Here is a 12,601-nt window from a genome sequence, read left to right on the forward strand (position 1 = left end):
CAAATTCTTACTAAATGTATCTGTTTGCTATATTATGAAATTTTGGTTTGATCATTCTCTTCTCTTTGAATGGCATATTTTCGATATTGGTTAGGGAATATAAAATGTAGTTTTGTTATGCCTAATGTTTTGAGGTAAATTGCTTTAAATACTTATATATTCTAACACTTTTTATATTTCATACTCCTTATGATAATTTTGTTCTTTCATATTGATTGTAATGTTTCTATTTCAGATGGTTACTTTTGGATTTCACTTGAGAATATTCTGATGTATTTTGTATGTTGAACAGTGGTAAGTAATAAATTATTTTTTGTCTGAAATATTAAAAATGGTATTTTGCATTGAATTACTGTGTATCCATATTCTTTTAAAGCCCCAAATATTATGCCCAAATTTTTACTGGACATATGCTTCTTGGTGGCAAAATTATAAAATATTTTTAAACACAATTAAATCTAGACTTTTCACATTTAAATACAATTTTGTGCAATTTAAATAAGTGATATTTGTGCTCTCAATAAATTAATACTATAATGTATATAAATATTATTATTTTGAGATCATTTTATATTAGAGAATGAATAATGTCAGATTTAAAATACAGGTTAAGTAAATTTAATGCATCAGAATGTTTTAAAAATACCACAGGTGGATGGATGTAATTTATTTCCTAGTGGGTTATATATGATTCTCCATTTAGCTCATAAACAACCATTCCAGTACGTATTGATATTTAATTTGCAAATTATTATAATATAAAAAAGTAATGAAACTAAAAGTTTATATCTAAGACTATTATAGAATATACTATTTTTCAGTGGAAAATGTTGCATATCTTAATATAATAGAAAAAGTCTCAAAAACTGATAATGAACGTTTATAAGATTTAATTACGGATTTCAATAAGACTATTGCTTCAGTTCATTGTTACTATATACAGTTGATAGCATGTGTTGAAATTTATTGTGCAGACACTAGTAAATTGCTTTTTCAAATCAATGTTTCTGTCTAAAAATTCTTCAGAAGTGTTTTTTGAGATCCTTTATAGCCAAGAACTCTTGGTATTTATTTTATGATAAATATCAAGAATCAAAAATTAACATTTTCTTTTTGTGTTTACTTTTTTAAAAAAATACACTGTGCTATTATCTTTATAGAGATGTTTTGGAGCACTAAAAGTCTTCGTTTTCCACCTCCTTCAGTGATTTAGTTTCTGATTTGCTTTGAGGATTGATAATAATTTACAAATTCTTCATCTCAGGAAAAAATCTCTTGCAATTAAATGATGGAAATAAATTGATTCAGGAAGTACTGAAATAGACAGTAATTTGATTCATGTGACAGAAAGTATTTGTCTAGAATTAGAAGTATTGTGCATAAGTTTTGTATATTTGAACAGAATATAACCTATCGATACTGGACAAATGCACTATATTTTTCACTTGCTCTGCAGAAGTCATATTAATTACATTTGGAAAGCAATTTTTAAGTTCCGAAACATTTTATATGTAGTTGAATGGCTTTTATTCTAAAATCAACAACTCTCAAAATAGGGTATCCACAACTTCACTCCTCTTGGAGCAAGAAGATTGACTGCCTAGAAATGCAAGATGCGTATATTTGAAATGAATGAAATGTATCCTGACTAAACAGTTGCACCAAACTATTTGCTTTCTGTGCAGCAGAAGTCTTAATACTATTTGCTTGCTATGCATCAGAAGTCTTAATTACTTATACAGAGTAATTTTGAATGTTGTAGGATTGCTTTCATTTTGTATTTTCTTTTAATTATTGCATTTTCACACTAATTATGTGGCTCATTACTAATTAGTATAATGTATATTATATTGTTGGAATTCTTAAATTTGAATAGCAATATGCACATCATGTGCATGAAAATATTGCAATAGCTAGAGGTTTATTCCATCCTGCATAAAAGTGTTTGCATAATGTTATTTAATAGCTGCTATGCAATTTTTGATAATTCTCATCCTGACTTTTGCTTTTTGATGTTGATGCAACTAAATATGTTTCTGTTTCTGGTGGTGTTTTTGTATTTGAAAAATTGCTTTTATGTATTGAATATTGAGCACTGACTTGTAATAATTTGCATCGGTAGATTTTTACCACATGCTGATGGATATAATATACTTTAATTTATAAATAATACATGCTTCTGGGTAATGTTTAAAAACAATGATTGACGTGTATTGAAATTTATTGTGGAAATCATCATGATGCAAATTAAGTATTTAAATCAATATTTTATGTCTAAAAGTTTTTCAAAAAGTACTATTTTTTCGTTGTAGGATGCTAAATGCCTTTCTCTAGGTAAAGATAAAGGTAAATTTTATAGGCAGAGAGTAAAAAGTATGAAAATATGTCTTCTTTACCATGCTCAGAAAGTTGTATTTTCTGCACTTTTCTTTCATTAGGATGTAAAATTGTATCTGCCTATGATGAAAATCTTATTCTGCTATTCATCGATTTGTTGAATTAGTTCAGAATTTTTTAAATAATTGTGAAATGATTTTTTACTGATTTTTTTTTATTTTTTACAATAAATATCAGTGCACCATAAACATGCAACAAAATCATATAATAAATTTTAAGTAATTTTTTGATTGATTTGAAGATTTTTTCCCCTTTTAATCACATATTTTGCTTGAAATAGAAAGTTTTTCTTTTTAATGATTTGTGCAAGTAAATTGCATTAAGTATATTTTATGCCTATTTTCTAATAATTCTAGAGTTTTTTTGTTGTTTTTTTTTTTTTTTTTTTTTTTTTTTAGATCTTGCCATATTTTATAAACTACACATATATTACTTCAGATGAAATTATTTATTTTTATTCTAAGATATATTGAAATTGTTATCTTTAGATAGTTTCTATTTTCTTGTTTCACATGTATATAGTATTTAATTTTTAAAAAATTTTTAATAACAATAGTGTCTATTAAATGTATTTTTAGAAGATGTGACTTAAAATATTGCAACTTTTATTGGAATCGCCATATGATAAGATCTGGTATTTATTTTAATGCGACTGAATGCATTTAATGCAACGGATCATTTTTGTCTGGTATTGCTTTCAAGATATATAAATGCACTGTGGATTAAATTTATAAAGATGAAAATGGGGATTACAGAGCTTCTTTTGTCACCTTTTTGGTAAATTAGTATCCAATTTCTCTTGAAAATTGAGATTTGTATTCTTTTTAAACATTCTTCATCTGAGAAAAAAAATCTCATTGGGTTAGATAGGTCAAATAAATAGTTTGAGGAAGTACTGAAATGGGTCATTGTAACAAATAATTTCAGTCCAGAAGGGGCCTGTGAACTAAAGGTTTATTGTGATTGCACTCTCTTGATTTTGCTGTTCATGTAATGGGAAGTTTTCCCTTCCTGGATTTGCAAAGTATATTTTTGTGCTGTGTGTATTGTATTTTCCCTGAATTAAACTTGCACTGAATAGTTGATGTATAGTTGTTTGAATTCATATTACATCACTGAAAATCTTATTAATCTGACACTCCATATAAATGTTAAGTACACAGTGTGCATGTAATTGTAATAGCTAAAGGTTTATTCTAATCTGTCTAAAAGTATCATAATATAGGTTATTCAATAGCTGTTATGATGGCTCTTGATGTTTCTCATAATCATTTTGCTCTTTGATGTTGATTCAACTCTTATATATATTATAATATCTTTCTATTTCATATAGTACTTTTGGATTTGACTGGAGAATATTCTAAACACGTTTTGAGTACTAAGCAATGGTTAATGATAAATTAAATTTTATTTCAAATATTCAAAATGGTTGCTTTTATTTAATGTGCTGTGTCTCTCTATTCTTTTAAACCCAGTTAACTGAATGCAAATTCTTACTAAATGTATCTGTTTGCTATATTATGAAATTTTGGTTTGATCATTCTCTTCTCTTTGAATGGCATATTTTCGATATTGGTTAGGGAATATAAAATGTAGTTTTGTTATGCCTAATGTTTTGAGGTAAATTGCTTTAAATACTTATATATTCTAACACTTTTTATATTTCATACTCCTTATGATAATTTTGTTCTTTCATATTGATTGTAATGTTTCTATTTCAGATGGTTACTTTTGGATTTCACTTGAGAATATTCTGATGTATTTTGTATGTTGAACAGTGGTAAGTAATAAATTATTTTTTGTCTGAAATATTAAAAATGGTATTTTGCATTGAATTACTGTGTATCCATATTCTTTTAAAGCCCCAAATATTATGCCCAAATTTTTACTGGACATATGCTTCTTGGTGGCAAAATTATAAAATATTTTTAAACACAATTAAATCTAGACTTTTCACATTTAAATACAATTTTGTGCAATTTAAATAAGTGATCTTTGTGCTTTGAATAAATTAATACTATAATGTATATAAATATTATTATTTTGAGATCATTTTATATTAGAGAATGAATAATGTCAGATTTAAAATACAGGTTAAGTAAATTTAATGCATCAGAATGTTTTAAAAATACCACAGGTGGATGGATGTAATTTATTTCCTAGTGGGTTATATATGATTCTCCATTTAGCTCATAAACAACCATTCCAGTACGTATTGATATTTAATTTGCAAATTATTATAATATAAAAAAGTAATGAAACTAAAAGTTTATATCTAAGACTATTATAGAATATACTATTTTTCAGTGGAAAATGTTGCATATCTTAATATAATAGAAAAAGTCTCAAAAACTGATAATGAACGTTTATAAGATTTAATTACGGATTTCAATAAGACTATTGCTTCAGTTCATTGTTACTATATACAGTTGATAGCATGTGTTGAAATTTATTGTGCAGACACTAGTAAATTGCTTTTTCAAATCAATGTTTCTGTCTAAAAATTCTTCAGAAGTGTTTTTTGAGATCCTTTATAGCCAAGAACTCTTGGTATTTATTTTATGATAAATATCAAGAATCAAAAATTAACATTTTCTTTTTGTGTTTACTTTTTTAAAAAAATACACTGTGCTATTATCTTTATAGAGATGTTTTGGAGCACTAAAAGTCTTCGTTTTCCACCTCCTTCAGTGATTTAGTTTCTGATTTGCTTTGAGGATTGATAATAATTTACAAATTCTTCATCTCAGGAAAAAATCTCATGCAATTAAATGATGGAAGTAAATTGATTCAGGAAGTACTGAAATAGACAGTAATTTGATTCATGTGACAGAAAGTATTTGTCTAGATTTAGAAGAATTGTGCATAAGTTTTGTATATTTGAACAGAATATAACCTATCGATACCGGACAAATGCACTATATTTTTCACTTGCTCTGCAGAAGTCATATTAATTACATTTGGAAAGCAATTTTTAATTTCCGAAACATTTTATATGTAGTTGAATGGCTTTTATTCTAACTTATCATTTAATTATTGTATTTTAACCCTCATTTAATGGCTCGTTACTAATTACTGTGATTCATGTTTCAAAGTCTTATGTTATGTTTATCTGAATAACCATATGCACATCAAGTATACTATGCCCATGGAAATTATGTAACAGCTAGAATTTTATTCTGCTGTGCTTGCATTTCAATGTCATTTATGTAATAGCTGCTAAGATGTCTTTTAATATTTGTCCATTTTGTTATGCCATTCGATATTAATGCACTATATATATTGTGTTATGTTTCTATTTTAGTTGATGCTTTTGCTTTTCGCTGGATAAATTTCAGACATGTTTATGCATTGTACATTTATAAGTAAAAAAACTGAATTTTACTTGAATAGTTAAAATATTCGCTTGCATTAAATATGTTTTGCCTTCAAGCTCTTTTAATGCTCATTTATTAATATAAAAATTCTTTTTGGGGATAAATATCTTGATTACAAAATTATAACATATGTTTGAACACAATTAAATTAACATAGTTAGATTTCTACTTTTTCACGTTAAACCACAATTGTATTTTTAAAAAAAAAAGTTGAAATTCATGATCAGCGTCAGATATAACTTAGGAAATATTAATAGATTGATATTTGTGAAAATCTGTTTTTAAATTTGAGAATGTGTTTTAACTGTGACAAAATTCAAACTCTTGCTTTGGAATATTCACAAATACATACTGCTGGATATAATATACTTTTTTGAAAAATACAGATACTTTTAAAAAATGTTTAAAATATATTTTTATTTGATGAGAATTAAAATATTGTAACTTAATTCTAATCTCCATATGGTTTTTAAAGAGTTCTGGTATTAGTGAGTGAATCAATTCAGATTGAACTTTTTTGTCTGGTGTTTATTTCAAAAAAGTAAATAAATGTATTGTATAATTAACTATCCATAAGAGGGTGTAAATTAGGATTACAAGCCTTCTTTTGTTAAATCTTTTGCTGGCTTAGTTCTGACTGGCTTATTATTGATATTTCTCATTATTTATATTTCACTGGGGAAGATTTTTTCCTCTTTAAAGATTTTATGTGTGAGGGGAAATTCTCATCAGGTTAGATAAGTCAGAAAAAATGTGTAGAAAAATATTAGAAATTGATGCTGTAACTGATCATGTGGGGTCTGTGAACTACAGTCTTATCGTGATAAAACTTTCAGGACTTTGCTACTCATTCGATAGGAAGTTTTCTCTTCCTGAAAATGCACAGCATAATGTATGTGATGTGTGTATTTAAACTGACACGCCAGTCACATATTATTTGCCTACTTTGTGGAAATTGTTTTAATTAGATTTGGGAAGAGATTATAAATGTTTCCAAAATTTTGTCTGTTTAAAATTAATATTAGTCTGTTATAAATAATAATATGATTGCATGTGCGGTCTGTGAACTAGTTTTATCGTGACAAAACTCTCTTGACTTTGCTACTCATTTGACAGGAAGTGTTCCCTTCCTGACAACACACAGTATAATATATGTGATGTGTGTATTTAAACTGACTAGCCAGTTTGATCATATTATTTGTCTACTTTGTAGAAATTGTTTTAATTAGATTTGGGAAGAGATTTTTGAAATTTCCAAAATTTTGAATGTGAAAGGATTGCTTTCATTCTAATTTCTCTGTTTATCATTGCATCATAATACTCATTCTGTGACTCTTTACTAATTTTTTGAATTCATGTTACATCCTTTAAAATCTTTTTAACTTGAAAACTATATGCACATCAAGTATACTGTGTGCATGAAAGTTTTATATCAACTAGAATTCTGTTTCATTCTGCATAGAATGCTGTATATTTATAGCTGTTGGGGAGGTCTTTTGATATTTCTTATTATTATTTTGTTCCTTGATGCTAATGGAATTAAATATATTATTTTTGTATCAAGTGATGTTTTTGGACTTTGCTCAAAGAATTTTCGATGTATTTTGAATATTAAGCAAGTGGTAATTAATAAATAAAATTTTACTTAATTATTAACAATGATAGCTTGCTTTAAATGTGCTATGGCTCTATGTGCTATAAAAACCAAATATATTTTTTTTTTAAATTCTTTCTAGGCATAAAAGTTTTGTTTCAAAACTCTGAAATGATTTTGAACACATTTAAAACTCAATTCTCTTAAGAATGCTTGCATCGTTGATCATTGTAACATTCAATTTCTTAAATATTATAAGATTAATACTCATGAACATCTCTTTTATGTTTGAGAATGATGGCAAAGTTACGATACTTATGAATTAAATTTACTGGGTCAGGAGATTTTAGAACTAGTAGATGTTGCTTTATATAATTTTTTGTATTATTTAGTAAGTGTTAATTCTCCATAATATTCAAAGCAGCTGTTCCAATATGTGCAGAAATGTGTTGTGTGAATGTTCATGTTGTAAAGTACTGAAATAAAAAAATAATTATGTCTAAAAATATTTGAAAGTGTTACTTTCTACTAGGAAATGGTCAATGTCTTTCTCTAAATAATTAAAATTAAATTTTTTTAAGCCTGGAGTTAAAAATAAGAAAATGCAAAATCTCGACAATCTTTACCACGATACATCAGTAATTGAGTATTTTCTTTTATGAATATATAAAATCATTTCTGTTGATAATGAAAATTATATTTTGTTATTCTTTGAAAAGTTGTGTGATAATTATTGAAATGAATTTCAGTCTTTTGGGATGTTACTAAATTTTACTCATAACTTTTTTTTATTGCAATATTTAATAAATTTGTTATTTCAAATATTTCTTTTCAATGGTTTATTAAATCTCTTCTCTTTGAATGGCATATTTTCATTATTAGTTAGTCAATATAGTTTTGTTATTCATCATTTTTTGAAGTAAATTGCTTTAAATACTTCTGTATTCAACACTTTTTATGTTTCATAATCCTTATGATAATTTGTTCTTTGATATTGATTTTTATGTTTCTATTTCAGATAGTTACTTTTTGATTTCACATGGGAATATTCTGATAGGTTTTGTATATTGAGGAGTGGTAAGTTGTAAATTCTTTTAACTGAAATATTAAAAAGGGGAGCTTGCATTTTATTTACTGTGTATCCATATTCTTTTAAAGCCCAAATATTGTATGCAAATTCTTACTGGGCATATACTTCTTGGTTGCAAAATTATGAAATATTTTTAAACACAGTTAAAACTATACTTTTCATATTGAAATAAAAAATTTTGTAAATTAAATAAGTGATATTTGTAATATTCTGCTCTGAATATATTAATACTATAATGTATATAAATATTAATTTGAGATCATTGTTTATTACAGAATGAATGTCATTTAAAATGCAGGTTAATGCATCGGAATGTTTTAGAAATACTACTACACATGAATGGATGTAATTTCTTTCCTAGTTTCCATTTAGTTCTATGGAGATTAATATTAAGATATAAGAGATATAATTAAATATCAATACAACTATTCCAGTATGTATTGATATTTAATTTGCAAATTGTTATAATATAAAAAAAGTAATTTAAACGAAACTTTATATCTAACAGTATTGTAGAATATGCTATTCTCCTTTATTAAAATGTTGCATTTCTTAATTCAATAGACAGTCTCGAAAACTGGTAATGAATGTTGGTTGATTTAAGTACAGACTGAAGTGAAACTATCATTTCATATAATTGTTACTGCATACAGCTGGTAGTATGTGTTGAAATTTATTGTGAAGATGCTAATAAGTTGAGTATTCAAATTAACGTTTTATATCTAAAAGTTTATTGAAAGTGTTTACTGTCTTTCTCTAGTTAAATTAAAAGAAAATTTTAGTGGCAAAATGTTGAAAGTAAGAGAAAGCTTGCTCTCTACCATCTTCACAAAAATTGGGCAATATTTGAGTACTTTGATTAATGTGTAAAATAATTTCTGCTGAAATTAAAATTTTGCTCTTGTACGTAGTCTTGAAAAGAGCTTAATTTTCTTAAAATTGTAGAAACGTTCTGGTTTCTGTTTCCTCCAGACACTGGATACTATAAATTGAAAGCTTCATTGTAAGGCTTTGTTCATCAAATGTATGAGGGAGGGAGTAAAAATTTGGAAAATATGGAGAAGGAATTCAAAGATTTTTTTTTTTCAGTTCCCTCTTTCTTATACACTGTTTATTGAAACACTAGAGTTATTATCTCAAAGAGGCAGTATGAAATATGTACTGAGTTATTCTTGCAATTCAAAAAACTTCAAAATTAAATTTTTAGTGTTTTAGATAGCAAAGAATTTATTTATTTTTGCCCGACAAATTTATGTTTAACATTTTATGTGTTTAACATTTTTTGTTATGTGTTCTTGATATTTATTTTATGATGAGAGGATGAATGAAAATTTAACATTTTCATTTTGTGTTTACTTCAAAATAAAAAAAATACTCTGTGTTATTATCTTTATAAAAATGTTTTGGAGCACTACAAGTATTCTTTTCCCACCTCCTTCAGTGATTCAGTTTCTGATTTGCTATGATGATTAAGAATTGTAAAAATTTACAAACTCTTAGTCTCAGGAAAAAATCTCATTCAATTACATGATAGAAATAAATTGATTCTGGAAGTACTGAAATAGAACAGATAATTTGATTCATGTGTCTAATAAAGTATTTTAATGATACGATACACACAACTGTGCTGTTCATGTGACAAAAACTATTTGTCTAGAATTAAAAACTTACTGGCCAAATGCACTATATTTTTTGCTTGCTCTGCAGAAGTCATGTTAACTACATTTGGATAGCAATTTTTAAGTTTAAGAGCTAGAATTTTATTCTGATGTGCTTGCATTTCAGTGTCATTTATTTAATAGCTGCTAAGATGTCTTTTAATATTTGTCCATTTTGTTATGTCATTCGATATTAATGCACTAAATATATTGTGTTATGTTTCTATTTTAGATGATGCTTTTGCTTTTCAATAGAGAAATTTCAGACATGTTTATGTGTTGAACATTTATAAGTAAAAAAAACTGAATTTTACTTGAATAGTTAAAATATTTGCTTGCATTAAATATGCTTTGCCTGTAAGCTCTTTTCATGCTCATTTATTAATATAAAAATTTTTAATCGGGATAAATATCTTGATTACAAAATTATAACATTTTTGAACAGAGTTTAAAAAAAACAAAAATTCGCAATTAGTATTTTTTTTTTATTATAATTAGTTTCTAATTTTTCACATTAAATCACAATTTTGTTTGAAAAGAAATTTGCTTTTATGATCAACGTCAGATTCAACTTGGGAAATATTAATTGATTTATATTTATGGGAATCTTTTATATTTGAGAATGAATTTTGTCACAGTTAAAGTGCCGGCTCTATAAATTTTTTAGCCTTAGAATATTCTTAAATACATTATGCTGGGTGTAATATACTTCGTTGTTAAATAACAGATACTTTTATAAATTTTCAAGAATGGTTAATTACTAGAATGTATTTGAAATTTTAGAAGTGATGCTGAATTTCATTTATTTTATTTTTACTTCAGTATTTTATTAAATTTTTTTTCATATGGTTTTGCTTGGTGATTTAAATTTTAATTGAATCATTCTTGGTAGTAAATTGTATGCAATACATTTTAACTGTATGTTCTAATAATTATTAAATATTGTTCTTCATTCCTTCATATGTTGAATACTGCATAAATTATTTCATTAATCAAACAATTTCATTTCAAATGAAATTGTTTGATTTTATTACAAAATATCTCAGAATAGTTATTTTCTTAATTTTCTGTTTTATTCCTTTTTTTATTTAACATCCACTTAATATTATTTTATAGTTTTTACTAGTTGTTTCGAATGACTGATTTTATTTTCTTTAGTTTTTGGAATTTAGTAAGATTAGTTTCATTCTTCTTTTTATTATTCCACTCTAATCACTCATTATCAATTATTCTAATTCATATTACATCTTTGAATTTTCCTATTAACCTTTTAAAACCATATTCACATCTACATGCTTTAAATGTCTGTCAGCCAAGGCTTTTACTCCTTTATACTTAAAAATTTTATAATGTTAATTTTTTAATAGCTGCAAAGGTGGCTCTTGATACTTTTCATTGTAATTTGGTCTTTTGTTGTTGATGGAACTAACATATTATAATAAGTTCCTATTTCAGATGATACTTATGGACTTAACTCAAGAAATTTTTGACATATTTTGAAAATTGAGCAAGTCAAGTAATAAATTTAATTTTACCTGTTGTATTTAATGATGGAGCTTGCATTAAATTTTCTATTTTTCCCAGTTCTTTTCAAATTCAAATATTTCTTATAAATTCAAATAGTTTTTTGTTTGAAAATTATAAAATATTTTTCAATATATAAGCACTATTCTTTGTAAAAAACCTTGCATAAATGATTTACATTTAGCGTTGAGACGATTATTGATTTAATACTTATGAACATCTCTTTTATGTTTGAAAATGAATAATGTGAGTTACAAATGACATAAGTCTGCTGCATCAGAAGACTTCAGAAATTTTAAACACTGCTAGATATAATATTTATCATTTTTATTTAATTCTCCATAAAGTTCTTAAACAAATATTCCATTATGTGTTGATATTGATTTTGCAAATATTCGTAATGAAAAGTAATTATTAAAATGATAATAATGTGTCGAAATATTTTTAAAAAGTATTATTTCTTAGTGGAAGAGGTATAATGTATTTCTCTAGTTAAATTATTTGTTAATATTTTAAACAGATAGTTAATAAAAAAAAAAAAGTAGCAACCTCTCTGCCGCTTTCACAAGGATAAATCTTATCATAATTGTTAGAATAAATTCTAAAATTTTCGGATGGTCTTAAATTTTTTAAATGACTAATTTTAAATATTAATTTATAAAATATAAAGTTTAGTTTTTCTTGAATCATTCGTGTGAATAGACTGCATATATATTCACCTGAGTCTTCTAATAATTACTCTTCCAATTTTGTATAATGCACATGATATTTTACTTACCCTCACTTCAAATGAAATTGGAAAATTTTATTCTAAGATATATTAAAATAGTTATCTTGAGAAATTTTTGATAATCTCTATACTTTTTATTTAACATGTGCTTATTTTTTTCAAAAATTGTATAACAATATTATCTGTTAAATGTATTTTATTGAAATGCAAACTATTTATTGTATTTGAACA

At 25.6% G+C, this 12,601-nt stretch overlaps 1 long non-coding RNA gene across 1 annotated transcript; it reads left to right on the plus strand.

The window, feature by feature from the left end:
• The first annotated feature begins 234 nt into the window (after positions 1-234).
• On the plus strand, positions 235-8,594 carry LOC129959157 (uncharacterized). Its single transcript, XR_008783414.1, has 3 exons — positions 235-294; positions 4,119-4,177; positions 8,387-8,594. It is a non-coding gene; the product is annotated as an uncharacterized LOC129959157 (long non-coding RNA).
• The last annotated feature ends 4,007 nt before the right edge of the window (positions 8,595-12,601 follow it).

This window comes from Argiope bruennichi, chromosome X1 (assembly GCF_947563725.1).
Source record: "Argiope bruennichi chromosome X1, qqArgBrue1.1, whole genome shotgun sequence".
Taxonomy (NCBI): Eukaryota; Metazoa; Arthropoda; class Arachnida; order Araneae; family Araneidae; genus Argiope; species Argiope bruennichi.